Source organism: Panthera pardus, unplaced genomic scaffold (genome assembly GCF_024362965.1).
Source record: "Panthera pardus isolate Hobbes unplaced genomic scaffold, ASM2436296v1 HiC_scaffold_27, whole genome shotgun sequence".
In the NCBI taxonomy this organism is placed as follows: domain Eukaryota; kingdom Metazoa; phylum Chordata; class Mammalia; order Carnivora; family Felidae; genus Panthera; species Panthera pardus.
In genome coordinates this window covers 29,876,100-29,899,988 of record NW_026526843.1, presented here as the reverse complement: position 1 = coordinate 29,899,988, position 23,889 = coordinate 29,876,100, and the positions used below count along the sequence as shown (strand labels likewise).

Here is a 23,889-nt window from a genome sequence, read left to right as displayed (position 1 = left end):
TTATCTACCCTGACGTGCTTTCTCTTCCGGGCTCCGTTCGGTGTCAAGCCAAAAAGCTTCGTTCTGACGGCTTTTTGGTGGTGGTTCTTGCCTGAGACCAGGGTTAAAAGGATTTTGATTCCATGTTCATCTTTGGGTTGTCTCCAGGCACACTCAGCTCAGAATTTTGGCTCAGGAAATAAAACGCAGAGGTTTCTTTTTATTTATTTATTTACTTACTTACGTGTTTATTTATTTATTTATTTATTTATGAGCGCGAGCGCAAGTGACCGAGAGAGAGAGAGAGAGAATCCCACAAGGTGCAGAGAGGGGGAGAGAGTGCGGAGCCCGGAGTGGCTCGAGCTCACCCGATGCGGGGCTCGAACCCAGGAACCGTGAGATCATGACCTGAACCGAAGTCGGACGCTTAACGGACTGAGCCCCCCAGGCACCCCGAAAACGCAAGAGTTGACTTTGCCAGAAGCATCCACGCATCCAATGTCCTCATTCTCCTTGTCCCTCTCTCTGTCTCTGATGTGACTAGGGGACAGGCTGGACCCTTGCACCTGGTCCATATAAAAGGGCCTAAGGAAGAAAGGAAAAGGGGGAGTGGACAGTTCACTCCTTGTCCTGTTGTTCTCACGGGGATCGTATACCCAAGGAGGGCAGCAGGACTGAATAGCCAAGAGAACAGAGTCTGGGGTTCACGCTACCTGGGCGGGAGTGACTCTGCCGTTTATTAGCTGTGTGACCTTAAGCAAGTCACTTAACCTCTCTGTGCCTCAGTTTCTTCAACTATAAAATGGGGCTGATAACTGGCCCTCCTTTAAAGGGTTGTTATGAGAATTTAAGGAGTAAACAGATTGCAAGGCATTTAAAATAGGGCCTGGCGTATGGTAAATGCTATAGAAGTGCTTTTGAAATACAAATTAAAATTTTCATGTTCGTGGTCCCTGTGTTCGATCCATTTCCCCCTCCCTGGCTGTAAGTTTCAAGGCTTCCACGTATGGATCTGGGGTCCCTTGGTGCATTTTTTTTCCTACAGAGAAAAGCTGAATGCCGTGGTGTATGGTCTATCTCTGACAGAGAGGGAAGCCTGAAGAATAGCCTCTATGTAGACGCAAAGTCCTGTGTAAAGGCAGGATTGTGGGGGCGCCTGGGTGGCTCCGTCGGTTAAGCGTCCGACTTTGGCTCAGTTCACGATCTCGCGGTCCGTGAGTTTGCGCCCCGCGTGGGGCTCTGTGCTGACAGCTCGGAGCCTGGAGCCTGCTTCGGATTCTGTGTCTCCCTCTCCTTCTCTCTGCCCCTCCCCCGCTCATGCTCTCTTTCCCTCTCTCTCAAAAATAAATAAACATTAAAAAGATTTAAAAAAAATAAAGGCAGGATTATGATGGGGCACCTGGGTGGCTCAGTCAGTGAAGCGTCCGACTTCAGCTCAGGTCATGATCTCATAGTTCGTGAGTTCAAGCCCCGTGTCGGGCTCTGCGCGGCCAGTGCGGAGCCTGCTTGAGATTCTCTCTCTCTCAATTTCCCTCTCTCTGCCCCTCCCCCACGCGTGCTCTCTCCTGTCTGGAAATAAACAAACTTAAAAAAAAAAAAAAGGGCAAGATTGTGCTAGCTAAGGTCCCATGACACCGACTTTTGCCTGGGGCTGCCCCCGGGGGTCCCCCCTCCATCTCTAGAGGGCTTAGAAGAGCCCTCCCAGGAGTGTCCCCAGCCAGCGCCTTCTGGGAGGGGTAGCTCTGGTTGCTGAGCTGGGCTGAGCTCTCAGCCTCCCCAGAGAGGTGCATGTTGCCATGGCAACAGGCCTCTGCCCCGCGGGGCTGCAGAGCAAGACACAGCCTGGAATCCAGGACCGGGTCGGTGGGTGTCAGAGTTCATTCTGCCAGGTTGGCAGGCCGGGCTCCAGACAACAGAGGTGCCCTGTGCTCTTCAAGGGGCTGGCTTATCGGCCCCGGGCTCCTCCTAGGACTTCTCTCCAAGCCTCTCGTTTCTGTCTTATCCCGACACAAGCGGAGTGCCTTCCAAGTGACCTGGCGCCAGAAAGGCTTCCGGAGTCAGCTTGGCGGGGGGCTCCTGGAGAGTTCCGTGGGAAGTGCCAGGGACCGTCATCTAGGAAGGCTTCAGGACCTCAAGGCTGGGTCCCGGACAGCCCTCGGTCACCCCTCGGAGACTCACTCAGATGCTGGCATCCCTCAGTAAGGGGAAGTCTAATGACCCTGACCACGTACACCTACATTTCCTGTGTCTTTGTGCTCAGGCAGGGCGGGGCCCAACTGTGCCAGAACAGCAGGGGTTCAAAGGGCGCACCACCTGCTCCCCAAGGGTCACCCAGAGTTTAGTGCAGTTCTCTGGAAGGCGGGAGGAAGCGTATCCTTATCAACCGATATACACCCACGGACTCATTCAGCCAAACTTTGCTGAGTGCCTGTTATGAACACGGCCCTGTGCCAAGTGTTGAGGGTAGGGGGAGAGGATACAGAGATGAGTTAAGTGTGGTTCTTGTCCTTAAGGCCTTTGTCCTCTCCCGGAGAAGCCAGCTAGCTAGCTGTAACTATCTATCCATATCTGTATCTCTGTCTATCTAACTCTCTAACTCTTGACATGAGACCAAACTCATTTACTGATTTGACATCTGCTGAATGCACAATCGGGGCGGGGCACAGCAGAGAACAGGAAGAGGAAAAGGCTGGCCTTAAGGAGCTTATATCCCAACAAGGGAGGTAGGGAAGTAAGACCATCACAACATAGTGTGACCAGGGCGTTGATAGGGGTCCGCAGACAGAGCGTGGGGAGCAAAGGGCATGAATGCCTAGTCGGCACTTGGGGAATCTGGGAAAGCTTCCAGGAGGAAGCTTCCTCTAAACCAAGACCCACAGCTGCCACTTGGCTCGGTTGCACTGTGAAGGGCGCCCCCTGGAGTTGGGCAGCGTTTGTGGCACCCCAGGCTGAGGGAGTCAGCCAAGAGCACTCAGCAGGCGCGGCGCGGCAAAGCGAGAGAGGCTCAAATTAGCGACAGTGCAACATAAATCATTAAATTAATATAATATACAATAAATATAATACATTAAGTATAAAAACATAGCTACAGGGGTGCCTGGATGGCTCAGTTCGTTAAGCGTCTGACTTTGGCTGAGGTCAAGATCTCACGGTTTGTGGGTTCGAGCCCCGCATCGGGCTCTGGGCTGACAGTGCAGAGCCTGGAGCCTGCTTCGGATTCTGGGTCTCCCTCTCTCTCTCTGGCCTGCCCCCACTCGTGCTCTGTCTCCCTCTGTCTCAAAAATAAATAAATATTAAAAAAAAATTTTTTTTAAAACATAGCTACAGTGCAAGGGCCAATCAGTGAAGTCCGAATCTTGTCATTTTGCCGCTATAAATGCAGTGGGGATCTCAATGAGAAGCAGGATATTTGACGGTGTTAAAGTGTCTCCCCACAGACTGTTTATTATATGCAAGGGAGAAGAAAAAAAGTAGCCGTTAGAACTTGCGCACCCCCTTGAACTAGTAATCAAAATTAGCATCACTAATGGGAGACAGATATACACTGCGTGTCCCCAGATCGGGCACCAGATCACCTACGCGGTGTGCCAGCAGAGACGTGGACCCCCACTCTCCTCATGAGGAAACACCAGGCAAACACAGCACGAAGAGCATTCTGCTTTAAAATGTTGGCAGGAAGGGCGCCCGGGTGGCTCAGTCGGTTAAGTGTCCGACTCTTGGTTTCGGCTCAGGTCATGATCTCACGGTGTGTGAGTTCAAGCCCCACATCGGGCTCCATGCTGACAGGGTGGAGCCTGCTTAGGATTCTATCTCTCCCTCTCTCTCTCTCTGCCCCTCCCCTGCTCTCATGTGTGCTCTGTCTCTCTCAAAAATAAATAAATAAACTTAAAAAAATTTTTAAAAACCTTTAAAAATTTTGGCAGGAAAAAAAATAAAGTAAAATAAAATGAAATGAAACGTTGGCAGGAAAGCAAAAAGCAAATTGGCAAGATGGGGAAGTGATTTCTCCAAAACTAGCAAGGTCATAAAAGACCCGACGACGCTGTGGGATGTTCCGGATTAATGACAGCTAAATAGAAAGAACAACTCAGCGCAATACATGACTCTAGAGTAGTACAGAAGGGAAGACATGTTCTAAGGGACATCAATGTGTCACTTGATAAAACTGCCATATGGACCTCAGACTAAAGTATTGGAACACTGTCCGATGTGAGAAACTGATGGCAGTGCCCTGGCCTTGGAGAGGACATCTCTACACTGAGGAAATTAATTCACTGAAGTGGAGGGTTAAAGGATCATGGTGTATACAACTTACCCTCCCATGGCTCAGAAAAGAGTGTACAAAATGGATATACAGAATGTGTTCATATAAGGCGTGTATGTGTGCGTGTGTGTGTGTGTGTGTGTGTGTAACGTATGTACATAACGTGTGCCTGCGTGCGTGCGTTCGTGCGTGTGGAGAGAGAACCCAAATGATAAATAGGATAAAAGGTTAACAAGAGGCGAATCTGGGTAAAGGGTATGCAAGTGCTTTTGGCCCTCTTTTTTGTTTGTCCAAGGTTTTCTAAATTGGAAGTTCTTGCCAAAGAAAAAGTTACAAAATGATGACCAGGTGTCAGGTACACAGGAATGGGGGTTGGGGGGAGCAGTGAGAGGTGAAAAGAGCAGCCAGATCTTTGTTTTCTCAGCTTTCCTGAGCTGTCATTCACAGGCAACATTGTATCCTTTGAAGCCCCTGGGATGAGATGGTTTGATACACTTGTCTGTTGCAAAACGATTCCCGCCATAGTGTTAGCTGGTATTTCAGTCCCGGGGCGGGCTCGCCGTTTCTTTTTTGTGCTGCGAACATTTAAGACCGAGTCTCCTAGCAACTTTCCAGTACATAATACGGTCTGATTAACTGTAATCACCGCGCTGTACCTCAGATGTCTAGAACTTACTCACACGCGCAAGTTTCTACCCTTTGACCAGCGTCTCCCCAATTAGCAGCAGCCAGATCTTGAAGAGGCTTGCAAAGTACGACAGGACTCTGGACTTACTTTCATCCCGAGCACAACGAGAAATACACAACCCATATACGTAGGGAAAAAAAAGACCTCATGCCACCACGTTGACTCACGGTTCCTTTCGTAATTCGCAGCGTGGGTAGCTTATGGGTCTGGAAGCAATGTCACCTACAGTGAGTCACAGGGCTGCAGGGCTGAGAGACGTCAAAGGTGTTATGCGTCAAAGGTGTTATGCGTCAAAGGTGTTATGCCCACCGAGTTCCCGGGAGAGGGATTGGCTTCCGAGGAAGAGCGACAATGGAGGGAAGACCGGCCCATTGCGGGCTGAACAGGGAGCGGCATGGGGGTAACTTTCTGAGCCCCTGTTATGTTTGGGGGGGCGCACTTCACACTGGGGGGACAAAGGTGAATGGGGCCATTGGAGGGCGTGGGCTTGCAGGACTGTGGAGGGGGACTGTGGAGGGACTCTCCGGAGGGCGACAGGACGGGGGTGGGGAAGAGAGACTGGTGTCTTGTGAAGAATTACCACGGAAGGCCAAAAAGCCTCCTTCAGGGTCCGGGGAGGGTCAGAACCCACCCGCCCGCCCAGAGCAGGAAGGCGGGACTCTGTCGTCTCTTCGGGTCAGAGGTCTCAGAGGGGAGAACCTACTTCTACAGCTCCACTCCTAGTTGCCTCCCCCCCCCCCCCCCCGTTTCCGGTTTCTGCCTCCCTTCTGGGAGGAAGCTCAGACCACATCCTGGGAGATGTTAGCACTCTCCCTCTGGGAAGTCGTCCATGGCTCTACCCCCGAGAGACCCTGAGAAGGAAGCTTCCATCCAGCCGTCAGGCCACTTGAGACCCTCCCTTCCCCAGGCTAATAATGCCTTCCTCTGGACACTCTTTCTTCTGGGCGGTCCCTTCAGGACCCAGCCCCCATCTTTTCTGGAAGCCACTTTCCTCAAATCCTGGGAATCCCCTCTAGGCACATTACCCCACTCGGGGACTTCCCCTGACTTCCTCCTTGGCCTCAAAACTGACTTCTCACCTCACATTCCTTCCTTTTTGCCCAGGAAAATTCGATGCCAGGAGGACAAATCGGAGAAGCTCAAGGGGGAGCTAGCTAATATGCCAGCACATGTCCCCGAGAACTGACTGAAGTACGGGGACCTTTGGGTACCTACAGCTTGGAGAGAAAGATGCGTTTGGGCAGGTGGGCCTTCTCCCTGCTGCTCTGGGCACATCGTTCGGGGCTGGTTCAGGGACAGGGCTGAGGCAGCGCAGTAGGGCTGCACCTCGAGGAGACGGTGGCCTGACCTAACGTCTTGACAGGGAGCGCAGCTGGCTCGATGACGCAAAAATGTGCAGGATAGAGCAGGTCTGACTCGGTGACCCGGGACGGTGTGGAGGTGTGGGGTGAGGGAGGGCCCAGCTTTCCCGACTGGCCAAGTAGGTGAGGGGCAGTGCTATTTCTTGAGGGAGGGATCGTGGGACAGGACGGACTGTGGGCTTGAGGGGGAAGGAGAGGACGATAAGCGTAGGCCATGTGAAATTTCAACCGCCGGTGGGGCATCCAGGTGCCACGTGGACTGGGGGGTCTGGAGCACAGGAGCGAAGTCTGGTCTAGAAACAAAGTTTTAATATTTTTTTTTAATGTTTATTTACTTATTTCGAATTTATTTTTTTTAAACGTTTATTTATTTTTGAGACAATGCGAGAGACAGAGCGCAAGCGGCGGTGGGACAGAGGGAGATCCAGAATCCGAAGCGGGCTCCGGGCTCCGAGCTGTCAAGCCGGAGCCGGACGTGGGCCTCGAACTCACGAACCGTGAGATCATGACCTGAGCCGAAGTCGGACGCTTAACCGACTGAGCCGCTCAGGCGCCCCCTATCTTCTATCTTGAGGGAGTGTGTGTGTGTGTGCACAAGTGTGCAAGGGAGGGGCAGAGAGGTGGGGGGAGAGGGAATCCCAAGCAGGTTCGGCGCTGTCAGCACAGAGCCCGAGGCGGGGCTCAAACTCACCAACCGGGAGATCATGACCTGAGCCCAGAGATCAAGAGTCAGATGCTTAACACACACACACACACGCACACACACACACAACACGGGCACACACACACAACACGGACGCCAGAACTTCCAAGCTGGTACACTCACAGGGGCCGGCAGCCCAGGGCACGTTAACAGAAGGTGTGGATGTGCTCCTTGGAGAGGACAGGCACGGACCCTCCCTGCGCAGGGACTTTACGATGCCCCCTTGTCAGCCTGTGAACGGGGTTGTCCGAAGGCGTTTGCTGGAGGACGCGTGTGTGGATGCCGGTGTGCGTGCTGGCCAGGGCGCGGGGGTGGGGGTGCTGGGCGTGGAGCGGACCGCTTGTAAACCTGTCCAGCTGGATCCCTCCCCACTGCGAGTGTACTGAGCCGGCGATGTCTGCGTCCTCCCTCTGATCACTTCCCAACCCGCGTAGGACGGGGAATGGCGGCACCCGGCCTCTCCGATGCACAGGATGTTCTCGGGCGGATGCCAAGAAGGAGCGATCGCTCCCAGTCAGGACTTGGGCCAGCAGCTTCCTTGGTGGGGGGCGGGGGGAGCCGCACACGGGGAGGTGGGGGTGAAGGTGACTTTCCTGTTAGGCTGGAAGGAAAACAGTTGGCATCTGAACTTCCCGGTTACAGAACAGCTAGCGGGTGAGAACCTGTGTGTGCGTGGGGGAGGGGGTGGGGGTGGGGGGCGGGGTTTGCCCTCCCCACCCCTGCCACCAAGCGTCCCGCAACAATAAAGGACGCTCCTCGTACACGCTGGGAAAATGAGTGTTTCCACACAGGCCTCCACACTGTGCTTCTGTTTCACCAGGGAGAAATCTTGAATGTCCGCCAGGCTTGTACTCATTGATTCATTCGGTCCCCGCGGGCTGGTCCTTGTACTGAGTGCGGGGTGGGGCTGGGGCCCGGGCCCTTGGGCAGCCGCCAGCCTAGGTGCAAACACAGGGTCCCCATTCGCGTGGTTCATCCCAGCATGGCCCAACTGTACGGAGCCGTCGGACCTGATAAGTTGCCTGGGGGGTGGCCTGGAGAGCAGAGGCACCCGGAAAGAAACAGGGTTGATCCGTGGCCAGCGCGCAGAGGATGGCCCAGAACGCAGGGCGGGCTTTCCCCGGAGGGAGTCATATTCCACAACAGCCCCAAAGTCACTGCCACCGTCTCCTGCCGAAAGACGAATGGGCCCCGGATGTAGACTCCAAGAGCAGACAAGAGACCACCCGCAGGCTCTGGCTGACATCCTGGAGGCAGGGGCGAAGGGTTGCGCCCCCCCCCCCCCCCCCCCCCCACGGCGCCGCCTCGTCTCCAGCGTCACCAGCCTTTCTGGAAAGTCTTCAGCAATAAATTACAGCCTAGGAGTAGAGCCAAATGGACAGAGGGCTGAGCCCGAGCTCCCCTGCCCTCACTGCTTCATCCCTCCTTTTCCTCTTAGTCTTGAGTGCTTGCCAGATGTGCCTTCCGGAGTCACCGTGAGTGTCCCTGGCTGTCTTCCACCTCTGCATTTTTTTTTTTTTTCAGGCAGAAAGAGGCCACCCAGCCATGGAAAAGCCACCGTTGTCACTCTCTCCAGTGCCTTCATTCAAGGTGGCCGCTAGGGTTAGCTCTGGAACCCGGGAGCTCCCCAGCTGTGGCGGTGGGCTGGGAGGTCCTCGAATTAATGGCAGAGGGGAGTGGGAGAAGGGATGAGGGTCATTCAGGACCTGGAAATCTAGCCAGGCCCAGGGAGCTGGCTCCTCCTGGCCCATGAGAGCCAAATGCCACCTTGTCACAAATGTGAGCTGGTTGTTAAGGTTATAGAAAAATATAGGTAATAGGGGCGTCTGGGGGGCTCGGTCGGTTAAGCCTCCGACTTCAGCTCGGGTCACGATCTCGCAGTCCGTGAGTTCGAGCCCCGCGTCGGGCTCTGTGCCGACGGCTCAGAGCCTGGAGCCTGCTTCCGATGCTGTGTCTCCCTCTCTCCCTGCCCCTCCCCTGCTCATGCTCTGTCTCTCTCTGTCTCAAAAAATAAATAAAAACGTTAAAAAAAATTAAAAACTAGGTAATAAATAGCCACAAACTCATCACTCCCTAACCATTTTGACTCTATTTTACTGTGACCCGTACACGTGAGGTGACGATCTCCCACATCCGGGCGGCTGAAATACCGTATGACAGTGGGCAGTTGCACATCTCTTCCCAATGTCACGGTGAGGCTGGGGACTTGCAATCAGCCATGCGCTGGGTACTCGTAATGCAGAGATCGGTAAATGCTCTTAATCAGGCTTCGATTCATTGTTGTTGTTGTTGATTTTCTAGACCGGAGAAAATGAGGGGGAAAATGTGAATCATGCAGATCAAACTCAACAGTGAGTCAAGCCTGCAACTGTCACATTGCGAATGATGCCAGATAACGAGGGAATCATCTTCTAGTATCTGAGAGCCAGTATCCCTCTCGTGAAAGATGTCGGTCTCCTCGAGGATAAATTAATGAAGTTGTGACATAGGTCTTTGTTGTCTCACACAGAAACGAAAAGATCAACCAATATTCACGTCAGAACCGCTGGGGCGCCCGGGGGGCTCAGCCAGTGAGGCGTCCCCCTCTTGATCTCGGCTCAGGTCTTGATCTCAGGGCGGTGAGAGGCCCAGCCTCACGTTGGGCCCAAGTTGGGCCCTTTCTTGGCCCTTCGTTGGGCTCGGCGTCAGGCTCCAAGCCAGGCTCTGTGCTGGGCATGAAGCCTACTTAAAAAAAAAAAAAAAAAAAAAAGAACTACGCTTGCTCATCAATAGCAACCACAAGCTTACAGAGGCAAGAGTCTGGCAAAAATCACCAAAAGCGTTCTGTGAGAATCAGTTAGCTACTAATTAACAATATTAAAAGTATATTAATATCCATAAATGTTATTAATCAAATTTGACAATAAATGCATAAAATTATTTTATTTTTTTAAGTTCATTTCTTTTGAGAGAGAGGGAGAGAGAGAATCCCTAAGAAGGCTCTGCCTAAGAAGGCGTGGTCAGCACAGAGCTGGATGTGGAACTCGAACTCCCGAACCACGAGATCATGACCTGAGTCAAACTCAAGAGTTGGACGTTTAACTGACTGAGCCCCCCCAGGCATCCCTATTTTATTTTATTTTATATGTATTTTATTTTATTTTAGGGAAAGAGAGAGAGCGAGCATGCATGCAGGGGAGATGGGCAGAGGGATAGAGGGAGAGAATCTCAAGCACACTCCATGCTCAGTGTGGAACCCCACACGGGGCTCGATCCCCCAACACTGGGATCATGACCTGAGTCAAAAAGCAGGAGTCAGGCACTCAACCGATGGAGCCACCCAGGCATCCCTAAAAGTAATTTCTTAATAATCAATAACTTAATAATATTGTGTGTTTTCACTATGATATGTAATGTGTGTGCCACATACTTTATGCCAGTAAAATTTATAAATAACTTAGCTACATGTACACATGCATACACTTCTCCCCAGAGAGCAGGTCGTTAAACATTTACCAACACTCCACTGGTTAAGCTCAAGGCTCAGAAGTACTTTGGCATCAGAAACCCAAGTTTCAAAGGTCCGAGAGGTACTCTAACGCTAACTAAAATGCCGTAGAGGACGGACACGTGACTAAGAATCGTGTATGTGTCTTTTGAAAAAACCAACTGGATGGGGATCCTACTAGACTATCAGGTCCATGAAGGTGGGTAGAGACTTTGCCCTTCTCATTCACCTGCTCGGCGCCTGGCTTGTAGAAGGTGCTTAGTCAACTCTTCTTGAAAAAAAAAAAAAAAAAAAAATGAATGGTTCTCGGGCATCTGGCCAGCTGGGTCGGTAGAGCATGTGACTCTTGATCTTGGGGTTGTGAGTTCGAGCCCTATGTTGGGTGCAGAAGTTACTTAAAAAAAATAAAATCTTATAGAAAAAAAAAAAAACAACCTCAAATAGTTCTTCGCTAACTTTGATCTAACTTCCTCACAATAGTGCCCAGAGATGGCCCCGACAGGAAACCCAGGCCTGTGGTCCTCAGCCTAGAACATCCCCTCTCCACAGGTTCCTTGCTTCACCCTCAGTCTGGCCCTGGAAGGACTCTGGCTCTAGCCCGTCATGTTGTCACCTGACAGGAAGGTCCACGGCTTTGCTTCCTGGACGCTGGCTCTGTAGAAGGTAGCCTAAGCCTGCTTGGTGCCTCCACCACCCGACAAACCCCTTTGGTCTAGCTGCCAACTGTGCCCATAAGGACAGAACGAAAGGAAATTGGGGCCCAGGGCAGAGAGGAGAGGCAATGAGGGAAGTCCAGCAAAGGACATCCCAAATGGGAAGCCATTTGGCTTGGGGGAGGGGGGGGGGGCGACATAGACCAGTCTCCCGACTAGAAACCTACGAAAATTGAAAAAAAAAAAAAAAACCAATTTTTTTAATGTTTATTTATTTTTGAGAGACCGAGTGTGAGTGGGGGAGGGGCAGAGAGAGAGAGGGAGACACAGAATCCTAAGCAGGCTCCGGAGCAGAGCCCGACACGGGGCTCAACCCCCCCCAGATGGTGAGATGGTGACCTGAGCCGATGTCGGGACGCTCAACCAGCTGAGCCACCGGGGCGCCCTGGGAAATTTCTAATTCTCCCTACCACTTGGTGGCTGTGAGACCTTTGACAAGTCACGTTGCCTCTCCGATCCTCAGTTGGCTAATGCAGGAAATGATCTCCAGGGGCTCTTCTGGACCTCCTTCATCAGCTTTGCTGGCTGGGGGCTGCTGGTGGTACAGATGCCTGCAATCTAGGGGCTGATTCTGATGTACCAGAAGATGGCATCACGTGACGCTAGGGAGAGGCGTGTTTTTAAGAAAAGGATTTCTCTACAGGAGGAAGCAAAAGTGTGTGGAAAACTTTGCAGTTGATGGGGCGGACCGAACAGAAACGCAGCAGCATTGGACAAATTCATGGCTACATTCGTGACTAAACTCAACGAGGTGGATACATTCATTGGCTAAAAGGACTCGAGGGTCTTCGTATCCCCTGATGCCCTTGTCTGAGTCTGAGGAACCGGGGCCTCACCCGCAGTGAGGCATTTCCATACTCTTGTGTTCTCCCATCCTTCAAATGCCCGGGCTCGAGTCCTTGCCGCGGCACATGCGTGCCCTCCCCTCCTCCCCACATCCTGAAACCACCACCCAAAGGCGGGCAAGGTGACCTGCGACGGGAAGCCCAGCGGCTTCCAGAGAGCAGACGGGAAGCTTCTTCTCGGCTCTGCCTCCCCGGCCGCACCCCCCCACTTCCTGTCCCCAGCTGCAGATATGAGTGGAGCCTTCCCCCAGTGGTTTTTCCTCCTGCTTCCGTTCGGCATGCCTCCAACTGCCTATTTCGAGTCCAGATTCATGGCCTGACCTTCAAAGAGAAGGTATCCGTGATTCAACACTTGCTATGTGCCAGCCACTGAATCCAAAGCGGCGTCACATGCCCTGAAGCTAGTAGCTAGCCTAGGTGAAGCTTGGCAGTATTTGTCAAAGGAGTGAGTGAAGAGGTCCTCAGAATCACCCTGAAAGGCGTTTTTCTTCCTTGTTCTAGCAATTAGGAGACTGAGCCATAGGGAAGCGAAGTAACCCGTCCAAGGTCATGGTTGATAGAGGAAGAGTCGGGATCCAAAGCCAGGTCTGGCTCCAAATCTTGTGCTACGTTACATATGGTTCTTCAAGTCTCTCCCGCTCTCGACCTCCCCCACCCGGGAAGGTTCTGGCCCGACAGACCCAGCCCTGTGATATTTTTGGTTCCAGTTATTCCCGTGGAAACGGCTGCGGCCCTTCGGGCAGGGGGCGTATGTGCCAGCTGCCTCGGCTACAGGCACTGCCCAGCACAGATGACTGCTCGCATCCGGAGGACTGGCCAGACGCGAAGGCGTGGCCCGTGGGAACTTCCCCAGCCTTCCTGGGGTAAGCACGCCATTGGCCAGTCACAACCCCAGGCGTGTCGGGGAGGAGGCACTTCCAGGACGTTCTGGCGGTAGCGGGATTTCCTTCGAGGCAGCAGCGGTGCAGCCCGGAGGTGGGGGGGGGGGGGGATGGCTCCGCCTTCCATTCTGTGGGCCTCGGCTCCCACGGAACCTACTGACCCCTTGTGGGCACAGTGTAAATGCGCTTGTGGCCGGACAGCCTCAGAGGGCTTGTCCCTCAGCTGGTTGCCCTCCCAGAGGCTGGGCTTTCTCGATTTCCCGTTCTTAGGAAGCCAGTTACCCTTGCCAGATTTGTCTGTGACAGCGCTGTGGCAGGTAGGTCTTTTGACCTTGCTGCGCCTTGGTTTCTTCCCCTGTAAAATGGGGATTAAAAAAAAAAAAAAAAAAGCCCCTGCCGTATTTTAAGACAGGAGAAAAAGCTTTAAAAAAAATGTTTATTTATTTTCAAGAGAGAGCGCGCATGGGAGGGGCAGGGAGAGAGGGAGACACAGAATGCGAAGCAGGCTCCAAGCTGAGCTGTCAGCGCAGAGCCTGACGCGGGGCTCGAGCTCATGGAACCGTGAGATGGTGACCTGAGCCGAAACGAAGAGTCAGATGCTTAACTGAGCCACCCAGGCGCCCCGGTACCTGTCCAGAACTACTAGATAGCATTGAACAGGATTGATCAACCTTTTTCATGTCACGGCACGCACAGAAAACATTTGTCTAGCACACGGGGATAAAAAGGAAGAGGCTTCTTGTGACCAGAGCTGCCCCGGGCTCAGCCCAGCTACCCCCAAAGGCCAAGGGCACCGACAACGCTGCGTCCCTGGAATCCTTTTCGAGGTGCCTGGGGTGGCTCACGCTGCCGGATGCACACGTGGTGCAGGAAGCGGCGGTGAGCCTTGTTGGGATTTGCTTTCCCCACTTTGCCTCACAACCAGCAGAGGGCTTGGGTGGGGGGCCCGGCTCTCAGAGACACAGGGAGGGGGGAATGGTCACCGAGGGGCGGGGGGAGGAGGGCAGGGGTCTTCTCCAGCCGGCTGTGGCCACAGGCAGCACTCTGAAGGTTTGGGCTCACTTGTGCCTCCTGGGAAATGCAGGAAGGCGAGGAGACCACAGGCACCCCCCCCCGCCCCGGCCTCTGGGGGGCAAAAGCAGACTGCATTTCGGGATAACCGGGTGTGTCAGCCGCCAAAGCCAGGGGGTCTAGCGGGAGCAAACCTGTGAATGGTTGGTATCTGCCTTCTGCCTCCTCTCAAGCTTCTTGTTCTCTTTTCTCCTCCGGCTGCCCCCTCGCGCCTCATTGACCCATCCATCCCCAAAGCCCTTAATAAGGGGCAACTAGCTGCCAGCCAACCCCCCCCCCCCCCCATGCCAGGTACCGGGACCACAGGATGGAGCTCTTGGCTTCAAGGAACTCAGTCTGGTAGGAAGAGAGACCCGGAAAGAGAGGCAGTGAGGAAGGTGCCACACGGCCAACGGATGTCTGTAAAAAGAGGGGAAATGCGGGGGCCGGAGATAGCCTCGAAGAGCCGGGAAAGTTTGCAAGGACCCTTGCCAAGTAAATGGGGGGCAGGGGAGGGAAGGATAACGGGGGGGGTTGGTAATGAGGCGGCTTTCCAGAGAGGACATGTACAAAGGAGGCATTGACACATGGGAGAATGAGGCATGTTCACAGCAGTTTAAGCAGCCCAGCTGTGCCAGGATATAGAGCTCTGGGGTGGGGTGGGGGGGGGGGGGTGATGGAGTCAGGGAGGCGGCAGCCAGATCCGAGAGGTGCCAATTAAGAGAGTTTTTACTTCATTCTGAAGGCAACAGGGGGCCACTGAGGCATTTCAAACAGGGGAGCACCATGATCCAAGTGACCAAGAGCCACTGCTCTGGCAGCAGAGGGGGCGGGGGCGGGTGTCAGGGCAGAGAGACTGCTGGGCCGACAGCTGGAACCGGGGGCGCCTGGGGGGCTCAGTCGGTTGAGCGCCCGACTTCGGCTCAGGTCACGATCTCACGGTTCGTGAGTTGGAGCCCCGCGTCGGGCTCTGTGCTGACAGTGCTCACGCGTGCGTGCTCGCTCTCTCCCAAAATAAATAAACTAAAACAACAACAACAACAACAAAGCTTGAGCGAGGCCATGGTCAGTGAGGGCACAAAGGAGAGGTTCGAGAACCTTCGAGAAAGTGGAATCCACAGAACATGATCATTGTTGAGAAGCAGGTGACAAGGGAGAGAGGTCATGCCAAGAACAGTGCCAGTTTTCTGACTTGAGTCACTGGGGACACTGGTGGGTGCCATTCACAGGGAGGACACAGGCTGGGGTGGAGATGAGAGCCGTTGTCGATATGGGGGCCGTGAGGTCCTCGTGGGCCATCGAGGTGGGAATGTCTTTTTTTTTTTTTTTTTTTACTTTTTATAACTTATCTATTTACACAGAATTCTAAGTTGAAAACTATCATTTCGCTTAGCCCTTTGAACAACTGTGTGAGCGAGGCATGGATGCTAGACTACATCAGCCCCATCTTGTAGGCAAGAGTGGAAACATTTTCCCTGTATTTAGTATAAAGATGGGGGAACATCTAATAGCCACTTGGATATCAAAGTGCTATCACCCAGCAGCAGGGGTCTGGGCTGGAGATACGACGGACACCTTCAGCAGATGGGGGTAGTTGAAGCCGGGGTCATGAGTAAGAAGAGAAGAGGGCTGGGGCGCCTGGGTGGCTCAGTCGGTTGAGCGTCCGACTCTCGATTTCGGCTCAGGTCATGATGTCACGGTTCATGGGTTTGAGCCCCGACTCAGGCTCTGTGCTGACAGTGCAGGCCCTGCTTGGGATTCTCTCTCCGTCTCTCTCTTTGCCCCTCCCTCACTTGCACACTCTTTCTCTCTCTCTCAAAATAAATAACTAAACTGTTTTTATTTTATTTTATTTTATTTATTTTTTAACGTTTTATTTATTTTTGAGACAGGGAGAGACAGAGCATGAACGGGGGACGGTCAGAGAGAGAGGGAGACACAGAATCCGAAGCAGGCTCCGGGCTCTGAGCTGTCAGCACAGAGCCCGACACGGGGCTCGAACTCACGGACAGTGAGATCGTGACCTGAGCCGAAGTCGGACGCTCAACCGACTGAGCCACCCAGGCGCCCCAACTTTTTTTAAATGATAATGATAAATTTAAAAAAAGAAGAAGAAGGCTAAGGGCAGGGCTCTGGAGATCACAGCATTCCAGGAATGTAAAGAAAGTGGAGGGAGCCAAGCGTCCTAGAAATGAAGAGGGGAGAGAACGGCCATCAGACTGTACTGTGCGGAGAAGCTTAGACTGTGGAGGCCAAGAAAGAACAGAAGCTGGCAGGGGGCTCTGTGCCAAAGGAGGTGTTTGTTGAGATATTTGTGGAGGGGAAGTGATGGGTGGGGGGCGGCCGAAGCTTCGGGAAAGAGAGAGGATATGAGTGATGGAGCAAGGCTCAAGGGGAGGGAAGGTGGATTGGACCCGAGCACACCGGGGAAGCGGGAAGCGGGTCTCAGCCTTGGGCAGGATGCGGGGTGGGTTGGGGCAGGAGAAGAGGGCATGGCAGGTCGGGTTTGCTGAGGAGCCGGCTCTGAAATAAAGATCAGCATGTTTATTAGGGAGTGCTCCTGGGACCACCAGCCATGGAAGGGAAGGAAGGGGAGCAGGATGGGGGAAGGAGAAGTTGGGCTGCAGTGCAGGTTCGAGAAAGGCCTCGGGCAGCCCCATGAGGAGCTCTGAAGCCAGGAGTTGGGACCGGGGGGTTGGGCCTCTACACCCCCCATCAGCCGTCCCGTTGGGTGCGGCCGCCCTGGGAAGGGGTCACGCCCTTGGGCAGAGCGGCTTTCTTCAGCTGAGCCAATCCCCAAAGGGGTCTGAGAGCTGAGGGCCGTCTGCCAAAGGCCTCGAGTCCTTCAGGCCCGAAGGGGGTCCCGGAAGCACAGACAGTGCCCACTGCAGAGAGGAAGGGGGCGCTATTGCATTTGAGTTGAATCAGCGGACCAGCTGGTGACACTGAGGAGGCGCTGACCAAGGGACACAGCACAGGATTGCCAAGTGGCGTTGGGGTCTCAGTTAAAGCTAGAAGACGAAGCATTTCGGCAGGCCCAAATAGTGTTCAGATTTCAAGGTCCCTCGTCCTTGGCCACATGGATCTGTCCTCTCTCCCTTGGATTAGTTTGTACCCGGGAACGTGTGTATTATTTAGAGAAGGCGCTGTGTTCCTGAATTCCCCAACTTTTTACCTAAAACCACTCCCTAAACAGGACTCCGATCCAGGGGGGTTGGTAGATAAGCCCTGGTTTTGCTGTGACGACACTTGCGTGTGTCCACGGTGGCAATCTAGCTCCCAGGCAAACACAACTATGTGGATGTTACATGGGATAAAAACCGATCAGAAAAACTGTTTCAGAGCCGACAACCAAGAAAAAAACACTTGTCTACGAGCAGGCGGATGAAAATGACGGGGCTCAGGATTAAACCTCATGAGCAGGCGCGGCTCTAAAAGGGAGCAAGTGACAAAGGAAAACGAATTATAAAGCCACAAAGGAAAAACCATTGAGACAGGGAGGAAATATAGTTCAAGTGGCTCACCAGGCACTAGAAAGGTGAAAGACAAGTAAACTGCCCAATTAAACAGGCTTTGAGAATCCACACAGGAAATTACCTGGATGATGGTTCAAAAACAATGCCTTGCTGTTCCGAGAAGAAAGGGTCCCCGCCGGGCGGGCGGGGACGAGGGGGGGGGGTGTCAGTTTAGAATCAGTTGCCCTCTTGGCCTAAAGCGCGGGCAAGGCTGCCCACTGTGCCCCACTCAGGAAAACAGCTGGACACCCATGAGTGAGGAGCGACAACTCTTATGACTGGCGGTAGCAGTGTGGCTCCTGGGGAAGAACCCCCGAAACATCCAATCGAAGAAGAAATTTGTTGGCGGGAGGGGGTGGCCCTCACTCTGCTTCTCTGCACGGGTTTGCCGCTGAGCGTACATTTTAACAAAGGCTTTGTTGCTCCAGCTCTGAGGGACTCTCATGGCATCAACGTTAGGGGGAGCTATTTAGGAGGGGTCACCTTGTGCCCTAAAATCAATCTAGATGCAAGGGGAGTCAGTCCTGCTTCCAGCCCTACCTTAGGGGAGAGGCGGGACCACCTACAGCTTCCAGGGGCAGATCCCTGCTAGCAAATCTCATTTTATAGCTCGTGCCACCAGCCTGACCGCCGGGCGCGAATTCTGGGAGCTCCAATTATTGTGCCCTGCCCCGCACCCCCAATCCCAGACACACACACCACAGGTGGCTTCCTGAATCTCCAGCGATAATACCTACCTTACCATGGGGGCACCTGAGGGGCTCAGTCGGTGACGCGTCTGACTCTCGATCTTAGCTCAGGTCTTGATCTCAGGGTGGTACGTTCAAACCTCGCACTGGGCTCTCTGCTGGGCATGAAGCCTACTTCAAACAAACAAACAAACAAACCTGTGGAGCACCTGGGTGGCTCAGTTGGTTCAGCATCTGACTTCAGCTCAGGTCTGATCTCACCATTTGTGGGTTTGAGCCCCGCGTCGGGCTCTGTGCTGACAGCTCGGAGCCTGGAGCCTGCTTCGGATTCTCTGTCTCTCTCTCTCTCTCTCTCTCTCTCTCTCTCTCTGCCCCTCCCCTGCTCACTCTCTGTCTCTCTCTCAAAAATAAATAAACATTAAAAAAAATACCTACCTTACCATGTTCCAGATAATCTACTAGGGGCTTTGCCTTCTTTTTTCCCCTGAAGAACCCTATAAAGTAGGTATGGCTGTTATCCCCACTTTATAGATGAGGACATTGATGCAATGAGGTAAAGTGGTTTGCTTATTCCGTGAGCATTTGGAGTACCAGACCGGCGGTGATTCCTGACCCTTCTTCTTTTTTTTTTTAATGTTTATTTTTGAGAGACCACAATCAGGAGAGGGGCAGAGAGAGGGGGACAGAGGACCTGAAGCGGGCTCTGCACTGACAGGCTGACAGCAAAAAGCCCGACGTGGGGCTCGAACTCACGAACCATGAGGTCACGACCCGAGCCGAAGTCAGAAGCTCCACCGACTGAGCCACCCAGGGGGCCCCCAACCATTCTTTCTTCCCGGGCCCCTCTGGTGAAATCAGTGATTCCCCTTCACAGAAAAAAATGCGCCTCTCTCGCGGGCGCACAAAACATATTTCATTTCAAGGAGTTCAGGGATGTGGCCGAGGCCTGTGAGATTCGCATTTGAGCTCAGGACAGGTGGGGGCGACCATGTCTGCAGTTCATTCATGAAGCAACAGGTAGTATTTGGCATTTGTTTTGTTACGGAGCCCTGACCATCCACCCGGCACCTGTTCTAAGCACTTTACAAATATTAGCTCACTTGGGGCGCGCCTGGCTGGCTCAGTCCGTTGAGCGTCCGACTTCGGCTCGGGTTTATGATCTCGCGGTTCGTGAGTTCGAGCCCCGCGTCGGGCTCTGTGCTGACAGCTCGGGGCCTGGAGCCTGCTTTGGAATCTGTGTCTCCCCCTCTCTCTGCCCCTCCCCTGCTCATGCTCTGTCTCTCAAAAAATAAATAAATGTTAAATAGCTCACTTAACGCTCCTAACGTCACATGAGATGGGACCACTGTTGTCTCCACCTGACAGATGGGGAACCCGAAGCACAGGGGAGATGAAGCGACTTGCCCGAAGTCATACAGCCAGGGCACCGCCATACTCTGCAGGGAGTGGGATCAGGGACTGGGCTGGGCCGTGAGCGGCAGGGACACGGTCCCTGCCCCCCAGGTGCTGACATTGTAGTGGTCCCCAGCGGGTCAATGGACCATCGCAACGCGTTATGGTGTATTCCTCCCTCCGGCGGGGAGGCTGTGGCTGTGCTCCAGAGCGGGGCTGAGGGTTCCAGGCTCCAGGGCGGCAGCCAAGAGCTTGCAGGGACTCCCTTCTCAGGCCCAGGACCAAAGGAGCCAGACGCAAGGAGGGGAAACCTTTTCTGGTTGTGGGACCTCCCGTTCCGCTCCCGCTCTGCAGCCTGGAAACCAAACAGCTGGGAGTGAGGCTCCCCTCAGGCACTCCGGGAGCGGAGGAAGCAAGCAAGTGTCCTCACTCCTGTCTGGGGTATCAGAGCAGGGTGGGGTCCCTACAGGCCTGCCTCTTCCTTGCTCTCTCCCTGCAGAGACAGCGAGCTCCCTGAGGGAAAGCCCTAGGCTTGCCTGTGTCTCCATCATCCTGGCACTCAGTATGTGTTTCTTTCATTCATTCATTGAACCGATGTTTATTGAGCATCTACTATGTTACCTGGACCTCTACTAGGCTCGGGAATCAACAGTGACCTCCCCCCCAAATCCCTCTCTAACTGAGCTTACATTACAGTGGGAGGGCCACACAATAAAACGAGCAACAAAAATATAGAGGGTCTTACAGGAAATCTGAAGCAAGGAAGGAGGATAGGAAGTATGGGGAAGTGAGAAAATCTTATTTTATTTTTTTAAGTTTATTTTGAGAGAGAGAGAGAGCAAGCGAGCGAGCATGGGAGGGGCAGAGAGAGAGAGAGAGGGAGAGAGACCCCAAGCAGGCTCTGCACCATCAACTCAGAGCCTGACACAGGGCTCGAACTCATGAACCTCGAGATCATGACCTGAGCTGAAACCAAGAGTCAGACGCTCAACCGACTGGGCTACCCCGGAAGTAGTAGGGGTACTACTACTGAAGTAGAAGTAGACTTCAGTCACCGGAAGTGATTCCTCACTTTTAGATAGAAAAAAGCTATCCCTTTTATTTTTATTTTTATTTTTATTTTTAAAAATTTTTTTTAACGTTTATTTATTTTTGAGACAGAGAGAGACACAGCATGAACGGGGGAGGGGCAGAGAGAGAGGGAGACACAGAATCGGAAGCAGGCTCCAGGCTCTGAGCCATCAGCCCAGAGCCCGACGCGGGGCTCGAACTCACGGACCGCGAGATCGTGACCTGAGCTGAAGTCGGACGCTTTAACCGACTGAGCCACCCAGGCGCCCCAAAAGCTATCCCTTTTAGACAGAAGGGACAGCAAGGACTTCTCTGAGAAAAGGACACTGAAGACAGGACCTGAAGCAGGTGAGGGAGCAGGCCATGAAGATACCTGGGGGAAGAGTGTTCCAGGCAGAGGAACAGCAAATGCGGAGGCCTCAGTCAGGAATGTGCCGGGCATCTGTGAGAACCAGGGAGGAGACCACAGTGGCTGGAGCGCAGTGAGTCGAGGGGGATCATAGTAGGAGTCGCGGGGTCAGAACGCACAAACAAGTAGTGGAGATCCGTGTGTGGTGGCCCGGAGCAGGGGAACCGAAGTGGAAGCTCTCCAGATCCTGCTGGGACTCACTGGGGGGGTGGGGGGGGGGGGTGGGGGCAGGCCCCACAGGAAGTCTATTAATAACTCATTCTCTCCCTCGCTCCATTCCAAAGGCATGACTGGACGCCCTACCCCACCCCCAATCCCCCAACCCCCAACCCCCAGCCGCCCCGGGAGGACAGGCAGGGGCTTCCCGGAAGCTCTTCCTCCTTCCCAGGCTGGGACAGGGACTGAGCTGGCAGGAGCAAGCGGGGGACTGAGAAGGGACCTTTAGGGGCGCCTGGCCCGGCTCAGTCGGTAGAGCATGCCTAAACAAAACAAAAACAAAACAAAACAAAACAAAACAAGGACCCAATTCCCTTGTCCTTTCGGACGCTAAGAGGGAGGGCAGGATGGGCTGGGGCCACCTGTTCCCTCTGGTCGTCCTGAGAGAAAAACACCTTTCAGTCAGCGTCTTGAAACAGCCAATTCTCTTTCAAAGTCCTACTGTCCCCCTTCCCTCCCTCGCTCTGGTTCTGCCTTCAGAGGCAAGAAGGAGAAGTGGCCTTGCCCTCCTTTTGGGGCGTCTGTGTCTGAGGCCTGTGGCCTGCACTGTCCCCCCAGAGACTCCAAAGTCAAACCCCCTCTCTTATCTAGAAGAGGACGTGTGTGGTTCTCTGGAGATTCTGCACACGAGCTTTACACGTTTCCGTATTACAAATATCTTTACCCACTCTGCGACTTGGCTATCGTACTCTCTTAATGGTGTTTTTTGATGAACGGAAGCTCTTAGCTTTAATGCAGTCAAATGTATACATCTTTTATGGTTAGTGCTTTTTGTGTTTTGATTGAAAGGCCTTTCATTTCCCAAAGATCATGAAAACACTTTGCTATGTTGTTTTCTAGAAAAACTTTTATTAAAAAGTTTTTGGAGATTATTTATATATTTTGAGAGAGAGAGAACGAGCGCAGGGGAGGGGCAGAGAAAGAGGGAGAGAGAGAGAGAAGAGAGAGAGAATCCCAAGCAGGCTTTATGCTGTCAGCACCAAGCCCAACTTGAGGCTGGGTCCCACGAACTGTGAGATCATGAGCCAAAATCAAGGTTTGGGTGCTCAATGAACTGAGCCACCCAGGCGCCCCTGGAAGTTTCTTTTTTAAGTAAACTCTACACCCAGTGTGGGGCTTGAACAGATGATCCCGAGATCAAGAGTCCCCTGCTCTACTGACTGAGCCAGCCATGCATCCCCTAGTCTAGAAGTTTTTTTATCTTGCTCATGTAGATCTGTGATTTTTTGTGAATGATGTGGGATAGTGGTCAAGTTTTCTTTTTGCCATATGGGAGATAATTGTCCTAGCAAAGTATACTGAAAAAGACAATCCTTTCCCTACGGAGGAGCAGTGGCACCTATGTTATATATCTGTTATTACCTGTGTGGGTCTGTCTCTGGACTCCCTGTTCTCTTCTGTTGGTCTATTTGCCTACCACTGGGCCAATATCATACTGTTTTCATTACTTTCACTATATAATAAGACAATATCTACTAGACCTATCTTTCCACCTAGCTCTTGAAGAGTTCCTTGGCTATTCTAGGACGGTTTCCATAGAACTTAAATTGCCTTGCCAAGTCTTCCCCCACACATACGCATACATACAACTGTTGAGATTTTTGAATGGGGTCTCATTGAATCTACAAATCGCTATGCAGAGAACTGACCCCTCAATGTTATCAGGGCTTCCAACCCATGAATACAGTATATCACTCCATCCATTTATTTAGATTTTCATTTTTCTCAATAATCTTTTATAGTCTTTTCTCTTTTAAAAATGTTTATTTATTCTGAGAGAGAGAGAGAGAGCAGGGAAGGGGCAGAGAGGGAGACAATCCTAAGCAGGGTCTGTGCTAGGAGATCTATCCCTAGGTATTTAAAAAATTTTTTTTTAAAAATCTCTATTTATTTTTGAGAGAGAGAGACAGAGTGCGAGCAGGGGAGGAACAGAGAGGGGGGAGACACAGAATCCAAAGCAGGGTCTAGGCTCTGAGCTGTCAGCACAGAGCCCGACGCGGGGCTTGAACTCACAGACTTTGAGTTCATGACTTGATCCGAAGTTGGACGCTTAACCGACTGAGCCACCCAGGCACCCCCAAGCCTAGGTATTTTTTATGCTATTATAATGACTTATTTATTTTTTTAAGTTTCCAAATGCTTGTTGCTTATATAGGGAAATACAACTAGCTTTCCATATTGACCACATGTCCAGCAACCTATCTAAATTCATTCATCAATTCAAATGTTTATCCTTCAATTCTTTTGGATATTCTTTGTACACAATTGTGTTTTCTACAAATGATGACAGTGTTATTTTTTCCTTTCCAGATCTTTAACCTTTTTGTTTCTTTTTCTTCTTTTATTGCACTAAGATTTCCAATACTCTAGTAATGGAGGGAATCCTTGTCTCATTTCCAATTTCTGGAGGCAAGCTTTTAAGTATGTAACTTGCTTTACAGTTTTTTTTTTATAGCTGGCTTTTATCATAATTAAGAATGTTTCGTCCATTCCTAGTCCCTTATTCCCATATGTATCCTTACAATAAATGCCTATTCTTTAAGCTAACTTGAGTATCTGTTCCTAATATCCAAAGAAGCCTGATTAAAACAATGATCATTTTGTCACTTTCTTTTACATATTTGTT

At 52.3% G+C, this 23,889-nt stretch overlaps 1 protein-coding gene and 1 long non-coding RNA gene across 3 annotated transcripts in view; one reads left to right on the top strand and one right to left on the bottom strand.

Annotated features, from left to right (window-relative positions):
• The first annotated feature begins 4,850 nt into the window (after positions 1–4,850).
• Positions 4,851–12,165, top strand: LOC109250769 (uncharacterized). The gene is made up of 3 exons (XR_002073175.2): positions 4,851–5,195; positions 6,036–6,175; positions 11,839–12,165. It is a non-coding gene; the product is annotated as an uncharacterized LOC109250769 (long non-coding RNA).
• The window catches only part of STEEP1 (STING1 ER exit protein 1), a 55,707-nt gene continuing 40,879 nt past the window's right edge, over positions 9,062–23,889 (bottom strand). Inside the window, exon 9 of one of the 2 annotated variants that reach the window (XR_002073174.2) lies at positions 9,062–9,292. The gene's annotated coding sequence lies outside the window, so the exon portion shown is untranslated. Of the gene's footprint in view, positions 9,293–21,444; positions 21,527–23,889 lie in introns of those variants that run through there. The other variant, XR_002073173.2, reaches the window with a different exon arrangement.